A 15,367-nucleotide genomic window follows, 5' to 3' on the forward strand; every position below is an offset into this window, starting at 1 on the left:
TTGTTTGGAAACGAGACTACCTCACCTATCTTGGAATTAAACTCACCAGCAACCTAAAGAATCTATTTGATGAAAACTTTGCTCCTCTTCTACACACTCTCAAGACCGAGCTCCACAGACTCGACATACCATTCCTCTCCTGGTTTGGAAGGCGTAATTTGCTTCAGACATACATTCTGCCCAAACTGTTATACAAGATTCAGATGCTCCCCATTGCCCTTCCGCCTAAGTTCCTAAGTAATGTTAAGTCTCTCTTCTTGCGTTATCTTTGGAGACACAAACCGGCAAGAATCTCACACAGTCAGCTTATTAAAAAGAAGTCCCAAGGCGGTATTCAATTACTGGACTTTAGACTATATTATGAAGCAAATTTACTTTCTAGATGGCTTTCACTGGCAGCTCCAGCTCGCGATTCTGTGACTCGAGAGATCGCTGAATTACAACACGGCCATAACCTCCTCGCTCACCTATGGACTCCAAATCCAAATTATCTTAGGAAACCTACATGTGATGTTCTCCTGAAAGGGCTAGGGGAGATGTGGCTAAAATGGAACAAAAAGCTTGCACCACCCCCCTCTCGTTTGTGTCCGGCTCATCTGACTCCTAGACTACTTTCACCTCCAATAACGGGCTATGAGGATTTTTGGGCCAAACTTAACCATCTTTCATTCTCAGAACTCTACGACTTCAACTTCTCACCATTGTCTATCTCCCAACTCAGAAGTTACTTACCTGACACGCCTATAACCTCCCTCCATTATGACCATTTTAGATGGTGTACGGAATCGGTTCCCCAGCGGAAAACCATTTTTCGGCCCTTAACTAAATTCGAGCAGAAAGTGATGACCCCCACCAGAACTGGTAGGAAACTAGCTGAGTGCAAATCAATTCTGAATGAGAATTCCTCTTCGGAGAAACCTTCTTTTCTTGTTGAGTGGGAAAGGGAACTCGACCTCAAATTTACTGATGAAGAGGCATTTTCCATTCTAAAAAATTCACATGGTTTTTCTCAATGTGTAAAGCTCCAGGAATCGCATTTCAAAGTCCTTTTCCGCTGGTACAGATCCCCATCGTGGCTATTTTCTCACAATCTTGCAGATACTGACCAATGCTGGCGCTGTAAAGCTGAGACTGAAACCCTTCTCCATGTCTGGTGGTCTTGTCCCCTTATCCGTGATTTCTGGGACCAAATACAAACTCAAATTCACAATATCACGAACTCTTCTGTTGTTTTGACGCCTTCTATGGTTCTCCTGTCCTTACCCTCTCCTGAATACTCTCCGAGTAGGAAGAACCTAACTACACATCTACTTGAAATTGCTAAATCTTTGATTCCCCAATTTTGGCAACAGCCCGATCTCCCTTCTATCCCACAATGGTCTGCAAAAGTATCACAAGTAGCTAGATTTGAGGAAATGTTGAGCTGGCCCAATGGAACGCACGATAGATTCCTTCGTACCTGGAAACCCTGGTTGGAGCACACCAACACAAACCTATCCTCGGACTGATTGTCGGATTCGAAGGTCTGTGTGACCCAACTCCCGTCCTGGAACGTACTCTCCTATTACCCTTACTTTTCCTTCCCTTCACATGTATATCCTACATTTCTCTCATTACTTTTTCTTTTACCCCTCCCTAATCTTTCTTACTGTTTTTCTTTTTATTATTTTTGTTATTTTGATATGTTGAACCTAACCTTGCTATATGAACATATCCTTTTATTGAAGACTGTCTAGGACCTTGTTAAGACAGTGGTTACGCAGTTCACTACTTGTTACGATATGTTGTTTGAATGCTATGATGTTATATCCTTATTTCTGATTACTTATTGATGAACATGTCTCTGCTTTTTTTCACTTCTAACTATGGCGATTGTATACTTGTAAAATTCTGAAAATCCTAATAAACTAAGAATTTAAAACAAACAAACAAACAAGAATATAACTACTATAATACTGCTGCTATGTACAAGAATATAACTACTATAATACTACTCATATGTACAAGAATATAACTACTATAATACTGCTGCTATGTACAAGAATATAACTACTATAATACTGCTCCTATATACAATAATATAACTACTATAATACTGCTCCTATGTACAAGAATATAACTACTATAATACTGCTGCTATGTACAAGAATATATCTACTATAATACTGCTCCTATGTACAAGAATATAACTACAATAATACTGCTGCTATGTACAAGAATATAACTACTATAATACTGCTCCTATGTACAAGAATATAACTACTATAATACTGCTCCTATGTACAAGAATATAACTACTATAATACTACTCCTATGTACAAGAATATAACTACTATAATACTACTGCTATGTACAAGAATATAACTACTATAATACTGCCCCTATGTACAAGAATATAACTACTATAATACTGCTCCTATATACAATAATATAACTACTATAATACTGCTCCTATGTACAAGAATATAACTACTATAATACTGCTGCTATGTACAAGAATATAACTACTATAATACTGCTCCTATGTACAAGAATTCTACTACTAGATTAGTATCTCAGGCATTGATCTGATAAGTTGATAACATTGTATCTCACTCCAGTAATTAGAATAATCTACTCCAAAACCTAGGAGTAAGTGTATAATTTCCCTATAGCGCCACCACAGGAGAGATGAAGCTTTACATGATCCCCTATGAAGTAAATAGATAGTTTGTGTTACATGCAGATGTGCTGGATCCTGCAGGGTGAGAGCTGTTCTTTCTCACAATATAATGTAATATATATATTTGGAATTATTTGCACAGGACAACCTTCCGATTCCCCGGAGACTCTGTGGATATTTCTATGTGTAACTCAGAGCTCTGCGGCCAGGAGAGAGGTCAGAGAGGGAAGATGGTCTCCGGGATCTATTTATTTCACAGCCTATGATCTGCACATTCAATCACATCGAGGGCGGGGGATACTTTAGATGATACAAGACCATTCCATTCTTGTTGTGGGGCTTTATGTCATTGAGTGTATTATGTGGATGCTATATGATACTATAGGTAGGCACTTTGTGGTGCCATCCTTTGGACACTGTATGGCAGTATTATTTGGGAATTGAGTATCAGGATTTTGTGAAATCCATATGTTAATATTGTATTAAAGGGGTTGGACAGGAATAGAAAACGTGACTTTTTTTTTTCAGGAAGTGACATCACATCCATTGTTCATTTGGTTGGGGATGAGCTCTAGCAAAGCCATGTTTTCTAATCATGCACATCCCTTTTTAAGGATGTGCATTATGTGGGCACTGAATCCGACCGCTTCAGGCGGCACTATGCCAGGGCCCCAGGGAGAGCGGCATTATTGCTTACCTAAGCCAGTCCAGGACAAGCTGTCCTGGATTGGCTTAGCGTCACCGAGCGGTGGATTGGGGAGGCTGCTGGAGCAGTGCTGCTCCAGCGGCCTCCCCTCACGCTCAGGCAGAGAGCAGGTCCTCTCCGTGCCTGCTCTCTGCCTGCTAACGCCGCTCGACCACGCCCCCTTCGCTCGGCTCCACCCCCTTTGCTCGGCTCCGTCCCCTCCGCTCCGCCCCCTCCTACGGGGGGGGGGGGCGGCTTTCTGTCGTCGCCTCGGGCGGCGAAACAGGCAGGTTCACCCCTGACTGAATGGGTGTACTATATGGGAACTGTATGGCAGTAATTGTGGATAGGTCATTGGTCTTTGACTGAGGCTTTGTTCACATCTGGATCGGAGTCTCCGTAAGGTTCCACCGTCGCAGATTCCACCGAAAATCGTCAGAGGGAAAAGTCCAGCACGTAGGAACTTTCTCTTCGCTGGTTTCGGTACAAAGCCAACGGAAACCCAATGGACACCATTATAGTCTATGTGGTCAGCGGGTAACCACTGTCCGTCGTTTGGGTCTCACGGAGCGAGTCTGATCCTAGCCCGACCTGTGTACTTGACATATCCGAGGATGGATTGGAGTGGAGTTCCCCTTTAAATCACAGATCAGATTGGTGCCGTGGTTTGTATAAAAGCAGATGTGGTCGCCTCGCTGTTTTCCTGCAGCCTAGAATATGTTGCCCTTTCCCGATGTTTCCCGCACGTCCTGTTTACAGCCTCTTCTAGCCGTGGCCGGTGTGAGGACGTGTTGTGCGCTGACCTTTGTGTGTGACAATGAGGGCTTTTGTGCTGTAACATTTGGCTCTTCTCTTCTGGGCTAACACAAGAGATTACAGTCTGTACGTGGTGGCCGTTGCGATCCGCTGCCGCCAACTAATAGTCCTTTGTGGTTACTGGCCATGTTCAAAGGCAGAAATCAGTGACAGGACGCTTTTATGGCGAGTGTAAGTAGGACTTGTGCTGTGCGGAAATATTACAGCGATATCTCCAAAATCAATGAAACCAGCCTTGTCCTCTGCGCCCTGACCTGGTAGTTGTGCCCGGTTGTGAGCGTCACGCTGATACGTCAAATTCAGTGCTCAAAATAAACTTATGGGGTCAGGAAATCATGGCCTAGGTAAAAGCTGGGTGACAACCCCTGTCGTGTGACCAAAATGGTTATCCCCTGGTATTCCCAGGACTTGGTGTAAGGGAGGAATAGATCATTTGCAGTGACAGTTGTACAATGTAACCTAGGATGATGCCGGGTGCTCAGATGTGTTTTCCATATGAGCACTTCTACAAAATATTCCTAAAATGGCCTCGTAAACAGAACCTTCCATCTCCTTCCTCTAACTCCAGCTCTTTTCATCATTCTGACACAGTTGGAATTTTTTCTCTAGCCCACACCACTCCCGAGCAATCAATGGTGCCAGATATTCGAACTAGACTCCCTAATGTCAAGTGGGTGGTGTCAGGGAGGAGCAAGCAAGAGGGTACGACATTGACCACCTCTGATTGGTGCTCTGTCACGCCCTGCTCCTGTCTGATTCCACCAATGAATGTCCAGCTTTGGTCCCATAACATTGAGTATAACCACTACTGCATTCTAATGGGGGACATGGGATGCCCATTCTTTTGACTGGTGGTTGACTCAACATTTGGGTCCTCCCTCTGAACAGACACTGATCACCTATGACGTGGATAGGAGATGTGTCATTTGTGGCAAACCTCTGTAAAGAGTCCTTTGACAAAAAGACCATGGGACCCAGCTGGCTCTTCATCCACAGGTACTACCCTAAAGCCCTAAATCTCATCAATATTTGAAGTGAACTTTGCCTTCCATCAGTTCTTCTCGGTACTTGTAGACAGTTTTTTGCCCGAACTTGGCAGGAAGGCTGTTCCCACCACCATCTTGGAGAATTATTCACTTTTATATATGTTCCTAGGGGGAGCAACTAGGTCTGGGGTCTCAGGATAAGGAGATGTTGGTATGGACCATGATGATATGACTCCCCTTTCCTCCTGTTTTGTGAAGTAGACATATTATCCATGTCCAGTCCATTAGTCAGGTGAGTAAAGGGGGTGTCGGACCCTTTCAGGAGGCCATGCTGGGGTCTGCACCGGCGGCTGCACCTCCATTAGTAGTTTCTGGGAGTGAAGACGTCTCGTCCCTGCTTACTCTCCTTACATTCCTTCCAGACTGATGTTCCCCAGCATGAGATGATAAATTCCTCCCAGAAGCCCCGCACGTGGGGCCGCTCCATTCCCCCACTGAACTGAATGTGACCTAAATCCCTGCGGTGTGATGAAAACATACACTATATATACAGTATATATCGCCGATGATTTACAAGCGTAGATGAAAGACAACCGTGCCACAAAGACGATGGAACTCTGCAGGAAGTAAGAAGTTAAACAAAGGGGCAGTCTATCCAGGGCTCCTCTGTATAGACCAAGTGCGGATGATTTACAAACTATTACAATTCACATTTTTTGCGGCCCATGTACAGCAAAATGTCTGTTCCTGAGGCTACTGCTCATCCTGAGCTTTCTTGTTCTGAACTGGAATTCCAAAACAGCAGTGGAGACTGACACAAAGGCTGAATAGGCAGAAAAGGAAGAAAAGTGTGCCATAAATAAAAATGTATTTAAGGTGAATCTCCATCTTTTACCATTATGTTATTTTTTGGTTTACCCTTCTGGAACCTTTGACCATCTCCACTTACTCCAGTTCTTTGCATCTATTTATAGCCGCCCCTTCACTTATTTCAGCACAGTTGGAATTGTTTCTCTAGCCCCCACCATTCCGGAGCAATCAGTGCTGTTAGGTGTCTGATATAGTAACTAGACTCCCTAATTTCAAGTGGGTGGTATCAGGCAAGGGGTGTGACTCAGAGCTCCAATCACAGGTAGACAGTGCGGAGCTCTGAGTTACGCCCCCGTGCTTACTCCTGCCTGACTCCACCCACTGGATATTAGGGAGTTTAGTTAACATATCAAACACCAAAACTAACAGCACTGATTGTTCAGGAATGGTGGGGGCTAGAGGAAAAATTCCAAGAGCACCAGAGTCAGTGGAGGGAGGGGCCAATAAAATGTGAAACGAGGTGGTGAAAGGTCCTTTAAGTCAATGACTAAGTAGGCAATAATACAAGGCAACTTCTAGACCTATCAAATTAGTCTTCAAGGGTGGACGTTCAATTTAAGGTCTATGGAAAGCTGGGTGACTACCTCTATGCCCAGTGGCAGCCTAGAAGATAACTGGTTCAGTAGAAGAGTTTGATGGTCTTAGATGTTGGGCTCCCTGATTAAAACTGGTTGAACAGATATTGGGTGTAGTTGTATTCATGAACCAGGGGGATCAGGATGAACATATCTACAGATGCAGCCGCTTTCATGTTCACAGGAATGTTGTGTGTCTGTCCAGGATCTGCTCTCGCTATTTGCAGTTTTCACCCCATTAAAGATGGATTTTTGGTAGTTTTCAGCTGCAGGAACCACCAGACAAATCCTCTGCCATTCCTGGTATTACTGATAAGAGGGGTCGGGATGACATAAACCAGTCCTCAGCCAGCAGGCCCTGTCCGAAATACAGTACTGTTAACCCCTTCCTGACATCTGTGCGGAAGTAAGTGGATAAAGCAGAGCCATGACAGGGGGCTAATCCTGACTGATTAACTCTTTCAAGTCAGGGCGGATAGAAAAAATAGTTTATTGAATATGGTAAAAACAAATACAAATGAGTTAGAATATAATTCAGAATATATTCTGTCATCATTATGAGTTCGCCATTAAAAAAGGTATCATCTACTGAAGACTCTCAAGTTTTTTGATTTTTTATATTTCATACCCACTGGCTAACATGGTACAAAAACAAACATTTTCTTCTTTATATATAATACTTTACACAGCTGAGAGTTTGTTACATTTGTATCCAGTGTATACAATCTTCAGTGAGCTAAATACATCTGATATACAGAGCTGTCTCTAGTACTGAGAGTTTGGTGCAATGTGTTGGTGCAGTTACAGTTTTGAGTCCAGGCTGTTTGGCTCACAGAGGATTGTCTGGACAAGATACAATAGTGATGGGTCTATAGAAGTTTGAAGGTGTAGAACTTTTAACCTATCTATCTGCAGGGCTGGGGTGATATGCTGGTTCTGGTGACACTAACCTATCTATCTGCAGGGCTGGGGTGATATGCTGGGTCTGGTGACACTAACCTATCTATCTGCAGGGCTGGGGTGATATGCTGGGTCTGGTGACAGTAACCTATCTATCTGCAGGGCTGGGGTGATATGCTGGGTCTGGTGACAGTAACCTATCTATCTGCAGGGCTGGGGTGATATGCTGGGTCTGGTGACAGTAACCTATCTATCTGCAGGACTGGGGTGATATGCTGGTTCTAGTGACACTAACCTATCTATCTGCAGAGCCTGGGTGATATGCTGGTTCTGGTGACAGTAACCTATCTATCTGCAGAACTGGGGTGATATGCTGGATCTGGTGACATTAACCTATCTATCTGCAGAACTGGGGTGATATGCTGGATCTGGTGACATTAACCTATCTATCTGCAGGGCTGGGGTGATATGCTGGTTCTGGTGTCAGTAACCTATCTATCTGCAGGGCTGGGGTCATATGCTGGTTCTGGTGACACTAACCTATCTATCTGCAGGGCTGGGGTGATATGCTGGTTCTGGTGTCAGTAACCTATCTATCTGCAGGGCTGGGGTGATATACTGGTTCTGGTGACACTAACCTACAGTTAGGGCCAGAAATATTTGGACAGTGACACAAGTTTTGTTATTTTAGCTGTTTACTAAAACATGTTCAGAAATACAATTATATATATATATATATAATATGGGCTGAAAGTGCACACTCCCAGCTGCAATATGAGAGTTTCCACATCCAAATCGGAGAAAGGGTTTAGGAATCATAGCTCTGTAATGCATAGCCTCCTCTTTTTCAAGGGACCAAAAGTAATTGGACAATGGACTCTAAGGGCTGCAATTAACTCTGAAGGCGTCTCCCTCGTAAACCTGTAATCAATGAAGTAGTTAAAAGGTCTGGGGTTGATTCCAGGTGTGTGGTTTTGCATTTGGAAGCTGTTGCAGTGACCAGACAACATGCGGTCAAAGGAACTCTCAATTGAGGTGAAGCAGAACATCCTGAGGCTGAAAAAAAATAAAAAATCCATCAGAGAGATAGCAGACATGCTTGGAGTAGCAAAATCAACAGTCGGCTACATTCTAAGAAAAAAGGAATTGACTGGTGAGCTTGGGAACTCAAAAAGGCCTGGGCGTCCACGGATGACAACAGTGGTGGATGATCGCCGCATACTTTCTTTGGTCAAGAAGAACCCGTTCACAACATCAACTGAAGTCCAGAACACTCTAAGTGAAGTAGGTGTATCTGTCTCTAAGTCAACAGTAAAGAGAAGACTCCATGAAAGTAAATACAAAGGGTTCACATCTAGATGCAAACCATTCATCAATTCCAAAAATAGACAGGCCAGAGTTACATTTGCTGAAAAACACCTCAAGAAGCCAGCTCAGTTCTGGAAAAGTATTCTATGGACAGATGAGACAAAGATCAACCTGTACCAGAATGATGGGAAGAAAAAAGTTTGGAGAAGAAAGGGAACGGCACATGATCCAAGGCACACCACATCCTCTGTAAAACATGGTGGAGGCAACGTGATGGCATGGGCATGCATGGCTTTCAATGGCACTGGGTCACTTGTGTTTATTGATGACATAACAGCAGACAAGAGTAGCCGGATGAATTCTGAAGTGTACCGGGATATACTTTCAGCCCAGATTCAGCCAAATGCTGCCAAGTTGATCGGACGGCGCTTCATAGTACAGATGGACAATGACCCCAAGCATACAGCCAAAGCTACCCAGGAGTTCATGAGTGCAAAAAAGTGTAACATTCTGCAATGGCCAAGTCAATCACCAGATCTTAACCCAATTGAGCATGCATTTCACTTGCTCAAATCCAGACTTAAGGCGGAAAGACCCACAAACAAGCAAGACCTGAAGGCTGCGGCTGTAAAGGCCTGGCAAAGCATTAAGAAGGAGGAAACCCAGCGTTTGGTGATGTCCATGGGTTCCAGACTTAAGGCAGTGATTGCCTCCAAAGGATTCGCAACAAAATATTGAAAATAAAAATATTTTGTTTGGGTTATGTTTATTTGTCCAATTACTTTTGAGCTCCTAAAATGTGGAGTGTTTGTAAAGAAATGTGTACAATTCCTACATTTTCTATCAGATATTTTTGTTCAACCCTTCAAATTAAACGTTACAATCTGCACTTGAATTCTGTTGTAGAGGTTTCATTTCAAAACCAATGTGGTGGCATGCAGAGGCCAACTCGCGAAAATTGTGTCACTGTCCAAATATTTCTGGCCCTAACTGTATCTATTTGCAGGGCTGGGGTGATATGCTGGTTTTGGTGACACTAACCTATCTATCTGCAGGACTGGGGTGATATACTGGTTCTGGTGACACTAACCTATCTATCTGCAGGACTGGGGTGATATGCTGGGTCTGGTGACACTAACCTATCTATCTGCAGGGCTGGAGTGATATGCTGGGTCTGGTGACACTAACCTATCTATCTGCAGGGCTGAGGTGATATGCTGGTTCTGGTGACACTAACCTATCTATCTGCAGGGCTGAGGTGATATGCTGGGTCTGGTGACAGTAACCTATCTATCTGCAGGGCTGGAGTGATATGCTGGTTCTGGTGACAGTAACCTATCTATCTGCAGGGCTGGGGTGATATACTGGTTCTGGTGACACTAACCTATCTATCTGCAGGACTGGGGTGATGTGCTGGTTCTGGTGACACTAACCTATCTATCTACAGGGCTGGGGTGATATGCTGGGTCTGGTGACAGTAACCTATCTATCTGCAGGGCTGAGGTGATATGCTGGTTCTGGTGACAGTAAACTATCTATCTGCAATATGCTAGGTCCAGGAGATCCGTTCACTCTCATAAATGCCACAAGGTCACCCCTTCTTGCAGGAACCCTCCAGACATTCCTGTTGAGTGTCAAGTATACATTTTTAAACCCCGCCTCCATGACTAAACCAGATCAGACTTCCTTTTGACCCTTTTCAGACCTCGATATGCCAAAATTTGCCAGAACTGCAATTGAAAATTGGGACAATCCCAGCAAATTTAGGCCAGTTGACCAGTTCCAGACTGGACAGTATGAGTACCAGGATCCATAATATGGCTGCATCCATTTACCCCAAAATTGCATTTTTGGACCATTGGACCAGTGACACTTTTCGCCGCTGACCAGGTTTTTCTACATCCGAAAAAAAAAAACCCCATCTGGAAAAAAAAGTATAAACTTTTCTAAGATCCTTTAGTAACTATTTTAGGAGTTGAAGGAAATCTGCTTTACTGATGGTAGGTAAGAAGCAGCAAATCTTTTCCACATGTGTGAGATTCGCGGCCGCTCCGGACACAGATGGTGCGTAAGAGGTTTCAATTAAGCGTTATCCTTAAACACACACATCAGACTTGTTAAAATATCCAGAAGGACTTAGAATAAATCACGACAGCAAAATTATTATGATATCTAATTACTGGAGTTGATGCTGGAGCCCGGCCAGGGGTGGTCACGTGTCGGCTACTACAAGGAGTCCAGGAGGGAAGTTTCCATCATCTTGTTGTATGGGGCCTACAAGACGTGGATCGCTGTAGAAGGATTCGTGGCAAGGGCTGTAAATAATGGCAACAAACTGTGACTATTCTGAGGACATGAATGGAGCATCTACTCAGATGGGCACCATGGGGGTGGAAAATAATAGGAAATACTCATGGCATCGACCCATGAAAGAGACAGTCATATCGGGCTCCATGTACACTTGCAGTTTTGTTTCCCTATGAATGTCCACACCTGAACATGAGTCGTTATTTAGATATGAGATACATATGATATGGGATGGATGAATAGATAGATAGATAGATAGATAGATAGATAGATAGATAGATAGGAGATAGATAGATAGGAGATAGATGATAGATAGATAGATAGATAGATAGATAGATAGATAGATAGATAGATAGATAGATAGATAGGAGATAGATAGATAGGAGATAGATAGATGATAGATAGATGATAGATAGATAGATAGATAGGAGATAGATAGATGATAGATAGATAGATAGATGATAGATGATAGATAGATAGATAGATAGATAGATAGATAGATAGATAGATAGATAGATATTAGATAGATAGGAGATAGATAGAATAGATAGATAGATAGATAGATAGATAGGAGATAGATAGATAGATAGATATTAGATAGATAGGAGATAGATAGAATAGATAGATAGATAGATAGATAGATAGATGATAGATAGATAGATAGATAGATAGATAGGAGATAGATAGATAGATAGATAGGAGATAGATAGATAGATAGATAGATAGATAGATAGATATTAGATAGATAGGAGATAGATAGAATAGATAGATAGATAGATAGATAGATAGATAGATAGATAGGAGATAGATAGATAGATAGATAGATAGATAGATGATAGATAGATAGATAGATATTAGATAGATAGGAGATAGATAGAATAGATAGATAGATAGATAGATAGATAGATAGATAGATAGGAGATAGATAGATAGATAGATATTAGATAGATAGGAGATAGATAGAATAGATAGATAGATAGATAGATAGATGATAGATAGATAGATAGATAGATAGATAGGAGATAGATAGATAGATAGATAGATAGGAGATAGATAGATAGATAGATAGATAGATATTAGATAGATAGGAGATAGATAGAATAGATAGATAGATAGATAGATAGATAGATAGATAGATAGGAGATAGATAGATAGATAGATAGATAGGAGATAGATAGATAGATAGATAGATAGATAGATAGATAGATAGATAGATAGATATTAGATAGATAGGAGATAGATAGAATAGATAGATAGATAGATAGATAGATAGATGATAGATAGATAGATAGATAGATAGATAGATAGGAGATAGATAGATAGATAGATAGATAGATAGATAGATAGATAGATAGGAGATAGATAGGAAATAGATAGATAGATGATAGATAGATAGGAGATAGATAGATAGATAGATAGATAGATAGAATAGATAGATAGATAGATAGATAGGAGATAGATAGATAGATAGATAGATAGATAGATAGATAGATAGATAGGAGATAGATAGATAGATAGATAGATAGATAGAATGAATAGATAGATAGATAATAGATAGAATTTTCCCCTCGCCATATAATATTACACACTTGTGGCCTCGCTGCTTCATAGACTTACCTTCAGTCCCCGTGACCTTCCTATAACATTCCTCTCTGTGATATCTATAGGCCCGGAGTCATCTGGCTTTAATAACTATAAGGAATAACTGATGTTGGGGGGGGGGGGGGGGTTGTTATTTCCCCCTCCAGACTCCAGGGTACAGCCGTGTTAGGAACTGGTATTCGGCCGCTCTCTTACTCCATAATATTATCATCAGAGACTTCCACTTACCTTTGGATAAACATCTTAACCCTTTCATGATGCCGTTGCCGCCTACTTCTAAGATTCCAGTTGTTTTTTTTCATTAACCATAACCTTCTTTATTTGTCTACTGACACCCATGGGGGCGGTGGGACTTATTTTTTGTATGTTGTGTTGTATTTTGGAGCACGTGTAATGTTTGGTTTTTGTTTTTTTTTCAACTGAGGGCTCTTTATTTGTGGGATGACCTGTTGTTTGTACCATTTTGTGGCACATACAACTTTTTGATCACCTTGGGGTTTTTTTTGAGAGTTGGAGGCAAAAGGCCAAAAAAAACCAAAAATTCTCCCATTGTGTATTTTTTCTTTTTAAAGGCATCCACCATGCGTAGTAAATAGAGATGAGCGAACACTGTTCGGATCAGCTGATCTGAACAGCACGCACTCATAGAAATGAATGGAAGCACCTGTGACGCCGGACGCCGGCAAAGTCAGCGTCACAGGTGCTTCTATTCATTTCTATGGGTGCGTGCTGTTCAGATCGGCTGATCCGAACAGTGTTCGCTCATCTCTATTAGTAAACAATGCGATATTTTTCCTAGTTAAAGGGATTAATCAGATGGGCCAGGATCCCTGGTGATCAGCTGATCAACAGCCTCTATTGTATTTATTTTTAATTATATTTGTACTAAGGGGTTAAACCTCTGGAAACAGAGTTATCTCTGACCCTGCAGCAGTACGCCAGGTCTGGACTGTATTCTACAGACACAAGCCATCAGTAATGTACCAGGCACAGCTTCAATGCCAGGCTGTAAACAAAGATAGGCCGAGACCTCGGCAGCATCTGCATCGGATTAGCCAAGGAATGGAGAGGTGAGCGGTTTTGGGCTATTTTATTTTTTTTTCATCTCTTCATTTTTTTAATTTTTTTTTTTTTTTAAATGGACAACCCCTTTAAATCCAAGGCAAGTAGGAAAGCAAAAAAATATAATAATTGGACTTTCCAAGGAACCAAATAAATGTTATGATGCATTTTAGTGAAATTTTATAAAATTTTTTGAAACTGTCCAAAAAAAAAATAAAAATTATACATGTAACTACAGAAGGAACAAACAAGACTTGTAGACCACTAGAAACTCTCGTTATGGTTTGCTGTTTGTCTCTTAAAGGGATTTTCTAGTCAATAATTAAAAATGTTCTGTATGGTATATAGCAGTATATTTACCTCAGATGTTATAGCCGGGCCTGTAGTCTGGATACAAGATGAGATACGGCAGGACATGGAGGTATATACAGGCTCTGCATGGTATATAGCAGTACATTTACCACAGATGTTACACCTGTAGTCTGGATACAAGATGAGATACGGCAGGACATGGAGGTATATACAGGTTCTGTATGGTATATAGCAGTACATTTACCACAGATGTTACACCTGTAGTCTGGATACAAGATGAGATACGGCAGGACATGGAGGTATATACAGGCTCTGTATGGTATATAGCAGTACATTTACCACAGATGTTACACCTGTAGTCTGGATACAAGATGAGATACGGCAGGACATGGAGGTATATACAGGCTGTGTATGGTATATAGCAGTACATTTACCACAGATGTTACACCTGTAGTCTGGATACAAGATGAGATACGGCAGGACATGGAGGTATATACAGCCTCCGTATGGTATATAGCAGTACATTTACCACAGAGGTTATACCTGTAGTCTGGATACAAGATGAGATATGGCAGGACATGGAGGTATATACAGATTCTGTATGGTATATAGCAGTACATTTACCACAGATGTTACACCTGTAGTCTGGATACAAGATGGGATACGGCAGGACATGGAGGTATATACAGGCTCTGTATGGTATATAGCAGTACATTTACCACAGATGTTACACCTGTAGTCTGGATACAAGATGAGATACAGCAGGACATGGAGGTATATACAGGCTCTGTATGGTATATAGCAGTACATTTACCACAGATGTTACACCTGTAGTCTGGATACAAGATGAGATACGGCAGGACATGGAGGTATATACAGGCTCTGTATGGTATATAGCAGTACATTTACCACAGATATTACACCTGTAGTCAGGATACAAGATGAGATACGGCAGGACATGGAGGTATATACAGGATCTGTATGGTATATAGCAGTACATTTACCACAGATGTTACACCTGTAGCCTGGATACAAGATGAGATACGGCAGGACATGGAGGTATATACAGGCTCTGTATGGTATATAGCAGTACATTTACCACAGATGTTACACCTGTAGACTGGATACAAGATGAGATACAGCAGGACATGGAGGTATATACAGGATCTATATGGTATCCTGCAGTACATTTACCACAGATATTACACCTATAGTCTGGATACAAGATGAGATACAGCAGGACATGGAGGTATATACAGGTTCTGTATGGTATATAGCAGTG

This window comes from Leptodactylus fuscus, chromosome 3, assembly GCF_031893055.1.
Source record: "Leptodactylus fuscus isolate aLepFus1 chromosome 3, aLepFus1.hap2, whole genome shotgun sequence".
Lineage (NCBI taxonomy): Eukaryota > Metazoa > Chordata > Amphibia > Anura > Leptodactylidae > Leptodactylus > Leptodactylus fuscus.